Consider the following 15,522-nt stretch of genomic DNA (forward strand, 5'->3'; position numbering starts at 1 on the left):
TGGCCACCAAAGGCCACAGTTGACGCAGCTTCTTTGCACTTTGTTCACTCTGGGTGCTGAATTCAGTGATCCATGGAATGACTTTGGTCATATCCTGTGCCTGTCTGGGTGATAATAGCTCCTCCCTATTTTTAGCTGCAGCTTTTTGTTTGGCTGTGCGGAGGAGGTCGCATGGATACCCTCTCTCGGCAAACCTCTGCTCCATTTCCTCCAATTGTGTCTCTTTCACCTTGGTGTTACTATTAACCCTGCACACCCTGAGGAACTGGGAATACGGTAAGCCCTGTAGCGTGGATTTAGGGTGGAAACTGTCATATCTCAAGAGCGTATTCCGATCAGACGGTTTTTTATATAAGCTCGTTTCCAAACTCCTATCTCCCAGTGTCAGCTGGACGTCCAAGAAACATATCTCGGTTTTGCTATAACTCATAGTCAGTTTCACAGGACTATCTGTGGAGTTGTGTGCTGCTACAAGATCACAAAGATCCTGCGCTTCATCTCTCCAAAACACTAACAAATCATCTATATATCTATAATAGATGAACAGTCTGTGGGCAATGTCAGGGTTAGTGAAGAATAATGCCCGCTCCACCTCCCACATGTAGGCATTGGCGAACGAGGGTGCCACGGCCGACCCCATGGCACACCCCGTTCGCTGTCTATAGTAGACGCCATCAAAAATGAAAAAATTATGTGTGAGAGTGAAACGCAATAGTGAAATGAAAAAATCTATGTCAGGGCCTGTGTATGCACTGTTGCCTGTGATCAGCTGTCGGACGGCTTGTAAGCCCTGTTCATGCGGTATGCATGTGTACAGGCTTGTGACGTCTATCGTGGCCAATGTGACATTCTCGGGGACTTGATCTATCTGTGACAACCTCTTTAATAGCACACTTGAATCTTTCAAATGGGTAAAAGTACCCTGCACACAGGGCTGTAAATAGGCATCTAAATATATCGCTAAAGGCTCACACAGGGACCCCCGGGCAGAGATTATAGGTCTCCCAGGGGGTCTCTGTGCGTCCTTGTGTATCTTTGGAATAGTGTAAAAGAGAGGGATGACCGGCCATTCAGAGGACAATTTCTGCACAATATTAGCGCCAATGGTGCCCTCATCTTTGGCCTGTTGCAGCAGCTGGGCCAGTTCAGCCTGGTAAGCCTTGGTGGGGTCTTTGGATAACACACAGTAAGTGTCCCCATCCGACAATAATCGGAGACATTCCTGTGTGTAATCCTCGACCTCCTGTACTACAATGGCTCCCCCCTTGTCCGCACTGCGTATTACAATGTCAGTTCTTTTACTGAGCGTCTTGAGGGCTTCTCGTTCGTCCTTTTGCAGGTTGTGCCATCTTCTTTGCTGCGGTTTGTTTTCTGAACTGTCCAACATGCGGTAAAAGGTCTTCAATGACGCATTGTTGGAGACCGGGTCAAACCGAGATTTGGGGCCTAGCCTCTGAACCCTCGCCGGTAATGGATTGTCGGAAGTTGCAGCTGGCATTTTAGAGTAGTAGTCCTTAAGCTTCAGTGTGCGATGTAACCTGAATGCATCCACCTTCATTCTGAATTCATCACCAGAGTTTGTGGGCACATAAGAAAGTCCCTTATTGAGAACCTTTAACTCAGCTGAAGCAAGGGGGGTTCTCGACAGATTGAAGATTAGCGTTTCTTCGTTTTCGCTGGTTTTGTTTTGTTTTTGTCTTTGTCTTTGGCTCTGTCCTCCCCTCCGTGTATACTTGAGTTTTTCCCCCGTGCTGCTATCCCAGCGCGGGTTCGTGCCCCTAAAGGGATCTCTCGGTGAGACGTGGCCGACGAGCTGGTATGTATGTCATCTGAATCGCTGGCGGATGTATGTCCTGCTCTGCCGCTGCCTCTAGGTCTGCGCATGCGGTGCGGGCCAGGTCCTGTGTTCAAATGTGTAGAATTGCCAAGCCAGGTGTAAACTCGGTGGTGGGCATAGTCCATCTGAACTTTGTTCAGTTTCTCCTTTTTGAACTTTAATAAGTTGGATTTATACTGTTCCACTTGTTCTTGTAGTTTGGTCATCCACCCCTTGGCCTGTTCGGACGAAAGCAGCCCCGCATGCTCCGTTTCAAATTTCATTATGAGATCTTTGGTTCTGTCATGTTCTTTGGTGGACTCCTCAATGACAAGTAAAATTAAATCCATGGAGCACTTATTCAGCACAGAGATCCACTTTTTGCAGAACTCCATATTATAACGTCCTATGGTGGGTATATTGTGCACCCTGAAGCCTCGGGGTAACTGCTTAGCTCTGTAGTAATCCGACAATGTGCGGCTATGGTACAAATAGTCAAGTTCACGTTTCTTGAGACGTAACAGATCCCTGTACGCCTCATCATTAGTAGTGGCAGATGTTTCAGAGAACACAGGCTCTTTGTGCAAAATGAGCTCAGCCTCAACATCAGAGAAGCTGAGAGTATCATAGGTGTCGCAGTGCAATAAAAAAGATGTAAAATCTCCTTGATCAGCCGCTGCCGTAGCCATGTTGTATCTTCACTGAGTGATACTGTTTATATTGGTGCAAAAAATAGCTTTGAAAAAGTGTAAATACACTGTGCAAAAAATGCGTGCAAATATGCAACCAGTGAATAAAGTGCTCTAGTGCTGTGAATAGAGTCCTGAAGAGGCGGAAAGTTGATGGTGCTAAATGTTCCAGGTGCCTTGAGTAGAAAATCCCGTGTGCCTGCACGGCACGCCCGGGATCAATGCAACAACAAAAAATGCTCCGGCACTCCAGAAATCCCGTAGGACCGACTTGCTCAGGTGCCCTCCCCTGGGGGGTCACCCCAGATTACCCACGACGACAGAAAGAGGCGGCACTCAGAGACTTAGAAACAGTGCAAAACTTGTATTAGGTGCGATCTACGTTTCGGGGACCAACTCCCCTTCGTCAGGATAACTGCACAAGTGGTACAAACAGACTTATATAACAGTGTACTTACCCCCACATCAGAATCCCCACGCCCGTTCTCCTCTGGCCACGCCACTCAGGCTTCCGGCAGGCGTCACTGCTCACTCCGGCGAAACCGGAAGTGACGTCGCGGCTCCCTCCTGTGTGACCATGGAGACGCTAACCAATAACAAAAGCAAGTGTATGAACATCGTGTCTGGCAATAAGACTGCAGCATAAATAGCAATACAGATTAAGTGCATCCAAATAACATAACCATACAATAATCGTGTTGCATAATGTAAAAATAATTTAAAAAATATATCTAGTCGATCTAGATGAGCTTTGCAATTATTTAAAACAGACGGTGTCCCTATTTTCAAGTGGGCACCTATTTGTGCATAGTGGATTAAAACTCAGTAAATGTGAATAACAACATTACAGTGCGTCTAGATCACTCTGTGCCACTTAAGAACCTCCATATGATAACTACATTAATAAAATAACATCCTGCGCTGACACCTATAAAGGCTTCCTAGTAAATCAAGCCCTCATGGGGCAAGAAATATGCTACCTCATAGGAGACACCTTGTGGATCTATACAGTAATAACAAGATGTGCAGGTCACGACAATTATGAACATACCTGAGAAGTTATAACAGATTATAAAAACTATTTATAAAAAATTGATGAGGCCCAGGCTCTCATTGAGCCCGCCTGGTTTAAGTGTATTGAGCCTATGTATCCACCTAGACTCAAGCTGTAGCAATTTCTTGCCCCTGTTGCCCCCCCGAGGGGCCTCGGGGACATGGTCAATGATGCGATGTTTGAATGTGACCATGCTATGCCTGTGTTCGAGAAAATGCTTGGCCACTGGCTGCTCACCCTCCCCAGTTGACAGCGCGTTTCTGATGGCAAGCCTATGTTGCGCCATCCTCACCTTGAATTGGCATTCCGTTTTACCAATATAATAACGCCCGCATGGGCAAATAATGGCATAAACCACATATTTCGAGGTACACGTAAGGGGCCATCTGATGTTAAATTTCTTACCCGAGAAGGGATGTGAGATGCTGTCTCCGGGAGACATGTGGGTACACGTAGTGCAGCCTGCGCACTTAAAACAGCCATTTTTGCGGGATAGAAAATGCCTAGGAGGAGGTGGTTTAAACCTGGTCATATCAGTTTTAACTAACCAGTCTCTGATGTTTCTGCCTCGTGTATAACTGGGCATCACTCTCTTGTCTCGAAAGGACTTTAAGTCTGGGTCAGTGGCCACCAAAGGCCACAGTTGACGCAGCTTCTTTGCACTTTGTTCACTCTGGGTGCTGAATTCAGTGATCCATGGAATGACTTTGGTCATATCCTGTGCCTGTCTGGGTGATAATAGCTCCTCCCTATTTTTAGCTGCAGCTTTTTGTTTGGCTGTGCGGAGGAGGTCGCATGGATACCCTCTCTCGGCAAACCTCTGCTCCATTTCCTCCAATTGTGTCTCTTTCACCTTGGTGTTACTATTAACCCTGCACACCCTGAGGAACTGGGAATACGGTAAGCCCTGTAGCGTGGATTTAGGGTGGAAACTGTCATATCTCAAGAGCGTATTCCGATCAGACGGTTTTTTATATAAGCTCGTTTCCAAACTCCTATCTCCCAGTGTCAGCTGGACGTCCAAGAAACATATCTCGGTTTTGCTATAACTCATAGTCAGTTTCACAGGACTATCTGTGGAGTTGTGTGCTGCTACAAGATCACAAAGATCCTGCGCTTCATCTCTCCAAAACACTAACAAATCATCTATATATCTATAATAGATGAACAGTCTGTGGGCAATGTCAGGGTTAGTGAAGAATAATGCCCGCTCCACCTCCCACATGTAGGCATTGGCGAACGAGGGTGCCACGGCCGACCCCATGGCACACCCCGTTCGCTGTCTATAGTAGACGCCATCAAAAATGAAAAAATTATGTGTGAGAGTGAAACGCAATAGTGAAATGAAAAAATCTATGTCAGGGCCTGTGTATGCACTGTTGCCTGTGATCAGCTGTCGGACGGCTTGTAAGCCCTGTTCATGCGGTATGCATGTGTACAGGCTTGTGACGTCTATCGTGGCCAATGTGACATTCTCGGGGACTTGATCTATCTGTGACAACCTCTTTAATAGCACACTTGAATCTTTCAAATGGGTAAAAGTACCCTGCACACAGGGCTGTAAATAGGCATCTAAATATATCGCTAAAGGCTCACACAGGGACCCCCGGGCAGAGATTATAGGTCTCCCAGGGGGTCTCTGTGCGTCCTTGTGTATCTTTGGAATAGTGTAAAAGAGAGGGATGACCGGCCATTCAGAGGACAATTTCTGCACAATATTAGCGCCAATGGTGCCCTCATCTTTGGCCTGTTGCAGCAGCTGGGCCAGTTCAGCCTGGTAAGCCTTGGTGGGGTCTTTGGATAACACACAGTAAGTGTCCCCATCCGACAATAATCGGAGACATTCCTGTGTGTAATCCTCGACCTCCTGTACTACAATGGCTCCCCCCTTGTCCGCACTGCGTATTACAATGTCAGTTCTTTTACTGAGCGTCTTGAGGGCTTCTCGTTCGTCCTTTTGCAGGTTGTGCCATCTTCTTTGCTGCGGTTTGTTTTCTGAACTGTCCAACATGCGGTAAAAGGTCTTCAATGACGCATTGTTGGAGACCGGGTCAAACCGAGATTTGGGGCCTAGCCTCTGAACCCTCGCCGGTAATGGATTGTCGGAAGTTGCAGCTGGCATTTTAGAGTAGTAGTCCTTAAGCTTCAGTGTGCGATGTAACCTGAATGCATCCACCTTCATTCTGAATTCATCACCAGAGTTTGTGGGCACATAAGAAAGTCCCTTATTGAGAACCTTTAACTCAGCTGAAGCAAGGGGGGTTCTCGACAGATTGAAGATTAGCGTTTCTTCGTTTTCGCTGGTTTTGTTTTTGTCTTTGTCTTTGGCTCTGTCCTCCCCTCCGTGTATACTTGAGTTTTTCCCCCGTGCTGCTATCCCAGCGCGGGTTCGTGCCCCTAAAGGGATCTCTCGGTGAGACGTGGCCGACGAGCTGGTATGTATGTCATCTGAATCGCTGGCGGATGTATGTCCTGCTCTGCCGCTGCCTCTAGGTCTGCGCATGCGGTGCGGGCCAGGTCCTGTGTTCAAATGTGTAGAATTGCCAAGCCAGGTGTAAACTCGGTGGTGGGCATAGTCCATCTGAACTTTGTTCAGTTTCTCCTTTTTGAACTTTAATAAGTTGGATTTATACTGTTCCACTTGTTCTTGTAGTTTGGTCATCCACCCCTTGGCCTGTTCGGACGAAAGCAGCCCCGCATGCTCCGTTTCAAATTTCATTATGAGATCTTTGGTTCTGTCATGTTCTTTGGTGGACTCCTCAATGACAAGTAAAATTAAATCCATGGAGCACTTATTCAGCACAGAGATCCACTTTTTGCAGAACTCCATATTATAACGTCCTATGGTGGGTATATTGTGCACCCTGAAGCCTCGGGGTAACTGCTTAGCTCTGTAGTAATCCGACAATGTGCGGCTATGGTACAAATAGTCAAGTTCACGTTTCTTGAGACGTAACAGATCCCTGTACGCCTCATCATTAGTAGTGGCAGATGTTTCAGAGAACACAGGCTCTTTGTGCAAAATGAGCTCAGCCTCAACATCAGAGAAGCTGAGAGTATCATAGGTGTCGCAGTGCAATAAAAAAGATGTAAAATCTCCTTGATCAGCCGCTGCCGTAGCCATGTTGTATCTTCACTGAGTGATACTGTTTATATTGGTGCAAAAAATAGCTTTGAAAAAGTGTAAATACACTGTGCAAAAAATGCGTGCAAATATGCAACCAGTGAATAAAGTGCTCTAGTGCTGTGAATAGAGTCCTGAAGAGGCGGAAAGTTGATGGTGCTAAATGTTCCAGGTGCCTTGAGTAGAAAATCCCGTGTGCCTGCACGGCACGCCCGGGATCAATGCAACAACAAAAAATGCTCCGGCACTCCAGAAATCCCGTAGGACCGACTTGCTCAGGTGCCCTCCCCTGGGGGGTCACCCCAGATTACCCACGACGACAGAAAGAGGCGGCACTCAGAGACTTAGAAACAGTGCAAAACTTGTATTAGGTGCGATCTACGTTTCGGGGACCAACTCCCCTTCGTCAGGATAACTGCACAAGTGGTACAAACAGACTTATATAACAGTGTACTTACCCCCACATCAGAATCCCCACGCCCGTTCTCCTCTGGCCACGCCACTCAGGCTTCCGGCAGGCGTCACTGCTCACTCCGGCGAAACCGGAAGTGACGTCGCGGCTCCCTCCTGTGTGACCATGGAGACGCTAACCAATAACAAAAGCAAGTGTATGAACATCGTGTCTGGCAATAAGACTGCAGCATAAATAGCAATACAGATTAAGTGCATCCAAATAACATAACCATACAATAATCGTGTTGCATAATGTAAAAATAATTTAAAAAATATATCTAGTCGATCTAGATGAGCTTTGCAATTATTTAAAACAGACGGTGTCCCTATTTTCAAGTGGGCACCTATTTGTGCATAGTGGATTAAAACTCAGTAAATGTGAATAACAACATTACAGTGCGTCTAGATCACTCTGTGCCACTTAAGAACCTCCATATGATAACTACATTAATAAAATAACGTCCTGCGCTGACACCTATAAAGGCTTCCTAGTAAATCAAGCCCTCATGGGGCAAGAAATATGCTACCTCATAGGAGACACCTTGTGGATCTATACAGTAATAACAAGATGTGCAGGTCACGACAATTATGAACATACCTGAGAAGTTATAACAGATTATAAAAACTATTTATAAAAAATTGATGAGGCCCAGGCTCTCATTGAGCCCGCCTGGTTTAAGTGTATTGAGCCTATGTATCCACCTAGACTCAAGCTGTAGCAATTTCTTGCCCCTGTTGCCCCCCCGAGGGGCCTCGGGGACATGGTCAATGATGCGATGTTTGAATGTGGCCATGCTATGCCTGTGTTCGAGAAAATGCTTGGCCACTGGCTGCTCACCCTCCCCAGTTGACAGCGCGTTTCTGATGGCAAGCCTATGTTGCGCCATCCTCACCTTGAATTGGCATTCCGTTTTACCAATATAATAACGCCCGCATGGGCAAATAATGGCATAAACCACATATTTCGAGGTACACGTAAGGGGCCATCTGATGTTAAATTTCTTACCCGAGAAGGGATGTGAGATGCTGTCTCCGGGAGACATGTGGGTACACGTAGTGCAGCCTGCGCACTTAAAACAGCCATTTTTGCGGGCTTACCGTATTCCCAGTTCCTCAGGGTGTGCAGGGTTAATAGTAACACCAAGGTGAAAGAGACACAATTGGAGGAAATGGAGCAGAGGTTTGCCGAGAGAGGGTATCCATGCGACCTCCTCCGCACAGCCAAACAAAAAGCTGCAGCTAAAAATAGGGAGGAGCTATTATCACCCAGACAGGCACAGGATATGACCAAAGTCATTCCATGGATCACTGAATTCAGCACCCAGAGTGAACAAAGTGCAAAGAAGCTGCGTCAACTGTGGCCTTTGGTGGCCACTGACCCAGACTTAAAGTCCTTTCGAGACAAGAGAGTGATGCCCAGTTATACACGAGGCAGAAACATCAGAGACTGGTTAGTTAAAACTGATATGACCAGGTTTAAACCACCTCCTCCTAGGCATTTTCTATCCCGCAAAAATGGCTGTTTTAAGTGCGCAGGCTGCACTACGTGTACCCACATGTCTCCCGGAGACAGCATCTCACATCCCTTCTCGGGTAAGAAATTTAACATCAGATGGCCCCTTACGTGTACCTCGAAATATGTGGTTTATGCCATTATTTGCCCATGCGGGCGTTATTATATTGGTAAAACGGAATGCCAATTCAAGGTGAGGATGGCGCAACATAGGCTTGCCATCAGAAACGCGCTGTCAACTGGGGAGGGTGAGCAGCCAGTGGCCAAGCATTTTCTCGAACACAGGCATAGCATGGCCACATTCAAACATCGCATCATTGACCATGTCCCCGAGGCCCCTCGGGGGGGCAACAGGGGCAAGAAATTGCTACAGCTTGAGTCTAGGTGGATACATAGGCTCAATACACTTAAACCAGGCGGGCTCAATGAGAGCCTGGGCCTCATCAATTTTTTATAAATAGTTTTTATAATCTGTTATAACTTCTCAGGTATGTTCATAATTGTCGTGACCTGCACATCTTGTTATTACTGTATAGATCCACAAGGTGTCTCCTATGAGGTAGCATATTTCTTGCCCCATGAGGGCTTGATTTACTAGGAAGCCTTTATAGGTGTCAGCGCAGGATGTTATTTTATTAATGTAGTTATCATATGGAGGTTCTTAAGTGGCACAGAGTGATCTAGACGCACTGTAATGTTGTTATTCACATTTACTGAGTTTTAATCCACTATGCACAAATAGGTGCCCACTTGAAAATAGGGACACCGTCTGTTTTAAATAATTGCAAAGCTCATCTAGATCGACTAGATATATTTTTTAAATTATTTTTACATTATGCAACACGATTATTGTATGGTTATGTTATTTGGATGCACTTAATCTGTATTGCTATTTATGCTGCAGTCTTATTGCCAGACACGATGTTCATACACTTGCTTTTGTTATTGGTTAGCGTCTCCATGGTCACACAGGAGGGAGCCGCGACGTCACTTCCGGTTTCGCCGGAGTGAGCAGTGACGCCTGCCGGAAGCCTGAGTGGCGTGGCCAGAGGAGAACGGGCGTGGGGATTCTGATGTGGGGGTAAGTACACTGTTATATAAGTCTGTTTGTACCACTTGTGCAGTTATCCTGACGAAGGGGAGTTGGTCCCCGAAACGTAGATCGCACCTAATACAAGTTTTGCACTGTTTCTAAGTCTCTGAGTGCCGCCTCTTTCTGTCGTCGTGGGTAATCTGGGGTGACCCCCCAGGGGAGGGCACCTGAGCAAGTCGGTCCTACGGGATTTCTGGAGTGCCGGAGCATTTTTTGTTGTTGCATTGATCCCGGGCGTGCCGTGCAGGCACACGGGATTTTCTACTCAAGGCACCTGGAACATTTAGCACCATCAACTTTCCGCCTCTTCAGGACTCTATTCACAGCACTAGAGCACTTTATTCACTGGTTGCATATTTGCACGCATTTTTTGCACAGTGTATTTACACTTTTTCAAAGCTATTTTTTGCACCAATATAAACAGTATCACTCAGTGAAGATACAACATGGCTACGGCAGCGGCTGATCAAGGAGATTTTACATCTTTTTTATTGCACTGCGACACCTATGATACTCTCAGCTTCTCTGATGTTGAGGCTGAGCTCATTTTGCACAAAGAGCCTGTGTTCTCTGAAACATCTGCCACTACTAATGATGAGGCGTACAGGGATCTGTTACGTCTCAAGAAACGTGAACTTGACTATTTGTACCATAGCCGCACATTGTCGGATTACTACAGAGCTAAGCAGTTACCCCGAGGCTTCAGGGTGCACAATATACCCACCATAGGACGTTATAATATGGAGTTCTGCAAAAAGTGGATCTCTGTGCTGAATAAGTGCTCCATGGATTTAATTTTACTTGTCATTGAGGAGTCCACCAAAGAACATGACAGAACCAAAGATCTCATAATGAAATTTGAAACGGAGCATGCGGGGCTGCTTTCGTCCGAACAGGCCAAGGGGTGGATGACCAAACTACAAGAACAAGTGGAACAGTATAAATCCAACTTATTAAAGTTCAAAAAGGAGAAACTGAACAAAGTTCAGATGGACTATGCCCACCACCGAGTTTACACCTGGCTTGGCAATTCTACACATTTGAACACAGGACCTGGCCCGCACCGCATGCGCAGACCTAGAGGCAGCGGCAGAGCAGGACATACATCCGCCAGCGATTCAGATGACATACATACCAGCTCGTCGGCCACGTCTCACCGAGAGATCCCTTTAGGGGCACGAACCCGCGCTGGGATAGCAGCACGGGGGAAAAACTCAAGTATACACGGAGGGGAGGACAGAGCCAAAGACAAAGACAAAAACAAAACAAAACCAGCGAAAACGAAGAAACGCTAATCTTCAAACTGTCGAGAACCCCCCTTGCTTCAGCTGAGTTAAAGGTTCTCAATAAGGGACTTTCTTATGTGCCCACAAACTCTGGTGATGAATTCAGAATGAAGGTGGATGCATTCAGGTTACATCGCACACTGAAGCTTAAGGACTACTACTCTAAAATGCCAGCTGCAACTTCCGACAATCCATTACCGGCGAGGGTTCAGAGGCTAGGCCCCAAATCTCGGTTTGACCCGGTCTCCAACAATGCGTCATTGAAGACCTTTTACCGCATGTTGGACAGTTCAGAAAACAAACCGCAGCAAAGAAGATGGCACAACCTGCAAAAGGACGAACGAGAAGCCCTCAAGACGCTCAGTAAAAGAACTGACATTGTAATACGCAGTGCGGACAAGGGGGGAGCCATTGTAGTACAGGAGGTCGAGGATTACACACAGGAATGTCTCCGATTATTGTCGGATGGGGACACTTACTGTGTGTTATCCAAAGACCCCACCAAGGCTTACCAGGCTGAACTGGCCCAGCTGCTGCAACAGGCCAAAGATGAGGGCACCATTGGCGCTAATATTGTGCAGAAATTGTCCTCTGAATAGCCGGTCATCCCTCTCTTTTACACTATTCCAAAGATACACAAGGACGCACAGAGACCCCCTGGGAGACCTATAATCTCTGCCCGGGGGTCCCTGTGTGAGCCTTTAGCGATATATTTAGATGCCTATTTACAGCCCTGTGTGCAGGGTACTTTTACCCATTTGAAAGATTCAAGTGTGCTATTAAAGAGGTTGTCACAGATAGATCAAGTCCCCGAGAATGTCACATTGGCCACGATAGACGTCACAAGCCTGTACACATGCATACCGCATGAACAGGGCTTACAAGCCGTCCGACAGCTGATCACAGGCAACAGTGCATACACAGGCCCTGACATAGATTTTTTCATTTCACTATTGCGTTTCACTCTCACACATAATTTTTTCATTTTTGATGGCGTCTACTATAGACAGCGAACGGGGTGTGCCATGGGGTCGGCCGTGGCACCCTCGTTCGCCAATGCCTACATGTGGGAGGTGGAGCGGGCATTATTCTTCACTAACCCTGACATTGCCCACAGACTGTTCATCTATTATAGATATATAGATGATTTGTTAGTGTTTTGGAGAGATGAAGCGCAGGATCTTTGTGATCTTGTAGCAGCACACAACTCCACAGATAGTCCTGTGAAGCTGACTATGAGTTATAGCAAAACCGAGATATGTTTCTTGGACGTCCAGCTGACACTGGGAGATAGGAGTTTGGAAACGAGCTTATATAAAAAACCGTCTGATCGGAATACGCTCTTGAGATATGACAGTTTCCACCCTAAATCCACGCTACAGGGCTTACCGTATTCCCAGTTCCTCAGGGTGTGCAGGGTTAATAGTAACACCAAGGTGAAAGAGACACAATTGGAGGAAATGGAGCAGAGGTTTGCCGAGAGAGGGTATCCATGCGACCTCCTCCGCACAGCCAAACAAAAAGCTGCAGCTAAAAATAGGGAGGAGCTATTATCACCCAGACAGGCACAGGATATGACCAAAGTCATTCCATGGATCACTGAATTCAGCACCCAGAGTGAACAAAGTGCAAAGAAGCTGCGTCAACTGTGGCCTTTGGTGGCCACTGACCCAGACTTAAAGTCCTTTCGAGACAAGAGAGTGATGCCCAGTTATACACGAGGCAGAAACATCAGAGACTGGTTAGTTAAAACTGATATGACCAGGTTTAAACCACCTCCTCCTAGGCATTTTCTATCCCGCAAAAATGGCTGTTTTAAGTGCGCAGGCTGCACTACGTGTACCCACATGTCTCCCGGAGACAGCATCTCACATCCCTTCTCGGGTAAGAAATTTAACATCAGATGGCCCCTTACGTGTACCTCGAAATATGTGGTTTATGCCATTATTTGCCCATGCGGGCGTTATTATATTGGTAAAACGGAATGCCAATTCAAGGTGAGGATGGCGCAACATAGGCTTGCCATCAGAAACGCGCTGTCAACTGGGGAGGGTGAGCAGCCAGTGGCCAAGCATTTTCTCGAACACAGGCATAGCATGGCCACATTCAAACATCGCATCATTGACCATGTCCCCGAGGCCCCTCGGGGGGGCAACAGGGGCAAGAAATTGCTACAGCTTGAGTCTAGGTGGATACATAGGCTCAATACACTTAAACCAGGCGGGCTCAATGAGAGCCTGGGCCTCATCAATTTTTTATAAATAGTTTTTATAATCTGTTATAACTTCTCAGGTATGTTCATAATTGTCGTGACCTGCACATCTTGTTATTACTGTATAGATCCACAAGGTGTCTCCTATGAGGTAGCATATTTCTTGCCCCATGAGGGCTTGATTTACTAGGAAGCCTTTATAGGTGTCAGCGCAGGATGTTATTTTATTAATGTAGTTATCATATGGAGGTTCTTAAGTGGCACAGAGTGATCTAGACGCACTGTAATGTTGTTATTCACATTTACTGAGTTTTAATCCACTATGCACAAATAGGTGCCCACTTGAAAATAGGGACACCGTCTGTTTTAAATAATTGCAAAGCTCATCTAGATCGACTAGATATATTTTTTAAATTATTTTTACATTATGCAACACGATTATTGTATGGTTATGTTATTTGGATGCACTTAATCTGTATTGCTATTTATGCTGCAGTCTTATTGCCAGACACGATGTTCATACACTTGCTTTTGTTATTGGTTAGCGTCTCCATGGTCACACAGGAGGGAGCCGCGACGTCACTTCCGGTTTCGCCGGAGTGAGCAGTGACGCCTGCCGGAAGCCTGAGTGGCGTGGCCAGAGGAGAACGGGCGTGGGGATTCTGATGTGGGGGTAAGTACACTGTTATATAAGTCTGTTTGTACCACTTGTGCAGTTATCCTGACGAAGGGGAGTTGGTCCCCGAAACGTAGATCGCACCTAATACAAGTTTTGCACTGTTTCTAAGTCTCTGAGTGCCGCCTCTTTCTGTCGTCGTGGGTAATCTGGGGTGACCCCCCAGGGGAGGGCACCTGAGCAAGTCGGTCCTACGGGATTTCTGGAGTGCCGGAGCATTTTTTGTTGTTATATATATGTATATATATAATGAAGCAGGAATCAGCGGCACTCTGCAGACTGAGTATTAGGTTAAATAGTCTTTAATTCGGTCCTACGCCATTTCGGGGACAAAGCCCCGTCTTCAGGGACAAATCATACACCAATGTGTATATATATACAGATTTCAGATCTAAGAATTTAACCAACCTATTTCCAATCAGGAGAGGATAGTGTCTCAATTATCAGAGGTTAACTTGTCACTTGAACTAAACGTTGCCGAACTTCTCAGAGAGCAATAGGAAATAAGGAGAGAAAGATATTTTGACTCTTAAATCCAATAAAGGAAAGCTTGATAGTCATCAACTGCATATCTGCTGTTTAAAGGGTACTGACAACTCTCCCACTGACCTGAAGTGTTGTGCAAAAATCTTTACCTCTTTACCTCAAAGGAGGAACCCTATGGAGAGTGAGAAACTAAGCAAGTAGATCTAGGGCTCTTTGGAATAGAGTCAGCCTTTTCCTGCAAACCTTACATATTTAACATACAGCGGGCTGAGCTTGGACTGTCATCCCAGCATTTACAGCACTGAGCAGAGCAGCATCAGAGGTGGGGTGGGGCAGAGAAGGAGGTGTATTATTCTACTCAGCACCAGCCTTTTGACAGTATCAATCCAGGGAAGGCCCACTTGGAGGTGCAGCCTGACAAAGATTGGCAGCGGCGGGCGGAGCATGTCCTGTTGTAAGTCTAATTAGTTTACCAGGAAGTCCTTCAAAATTAAAGGTATAAGCATGGATATACTTGAAATTCCGTAGCGAAGCACGGGTATTTAGCAAGTGATGTATATTAGTTTGGAGAGTGGAAACCACTATAATGTACTTGTAGAACAGACAAGTAAAGAAAGTCAGAGAAGGGTAGAGATGTTCCCCTTGAACTTAACTCAATCAAACCTCTTTCCACTGAATTCCATATTGTGGTCTATTGCTGAGAGAGCAATACAAATATGTAGATGTGTAAAAGTCTAGGTGCTGGAACTATTTTGAGATTGAAAGAGTACTACTGTATGTGATTTCCAGTTGATGACCATTGTACAGCTGTTTATGAAAATATTCTTTTACTTTCTATGATAAGGATATTGGGTAGTGCCAGGAGCCAAAACAAAAGGTCAGAACTTCTGTCCCTAATATTCCAGAATGAGTTTCTGTAGGAGCATGAAGGGAGGCCACTGAATAGAGTAGAGGAACCCCCTCAAGGTCTCTCACCAATGCCTCTTTGAAGTATAGTTTTTGAATACATCTGTTCTCAAAGGTAAATGTATTTATTTTCTGGTTATTTGCACATTATCGAACTCAAATGCCACCAGCATTTCAATCATGTTCTGACTTTTGGTGCTCTGTGATTGACATT

The sequence above is a fragment of the Pseudophryne corroboree genome, chromosome 5 (assembly GCF_028390025.1).
Source record: "Pseudophryne corroboree isolate aPseCor3 chromosome 5, aPseCor3.hap2, whole genome shotgun sequence".
NCBI classification, from domain to species: domain Eukaryota; kingdom Metazoa; phylum Chordata; class Amphibia; order Anura; family Myobatrachidae; genus Pseudophryne; species Pseudophryne corroboree.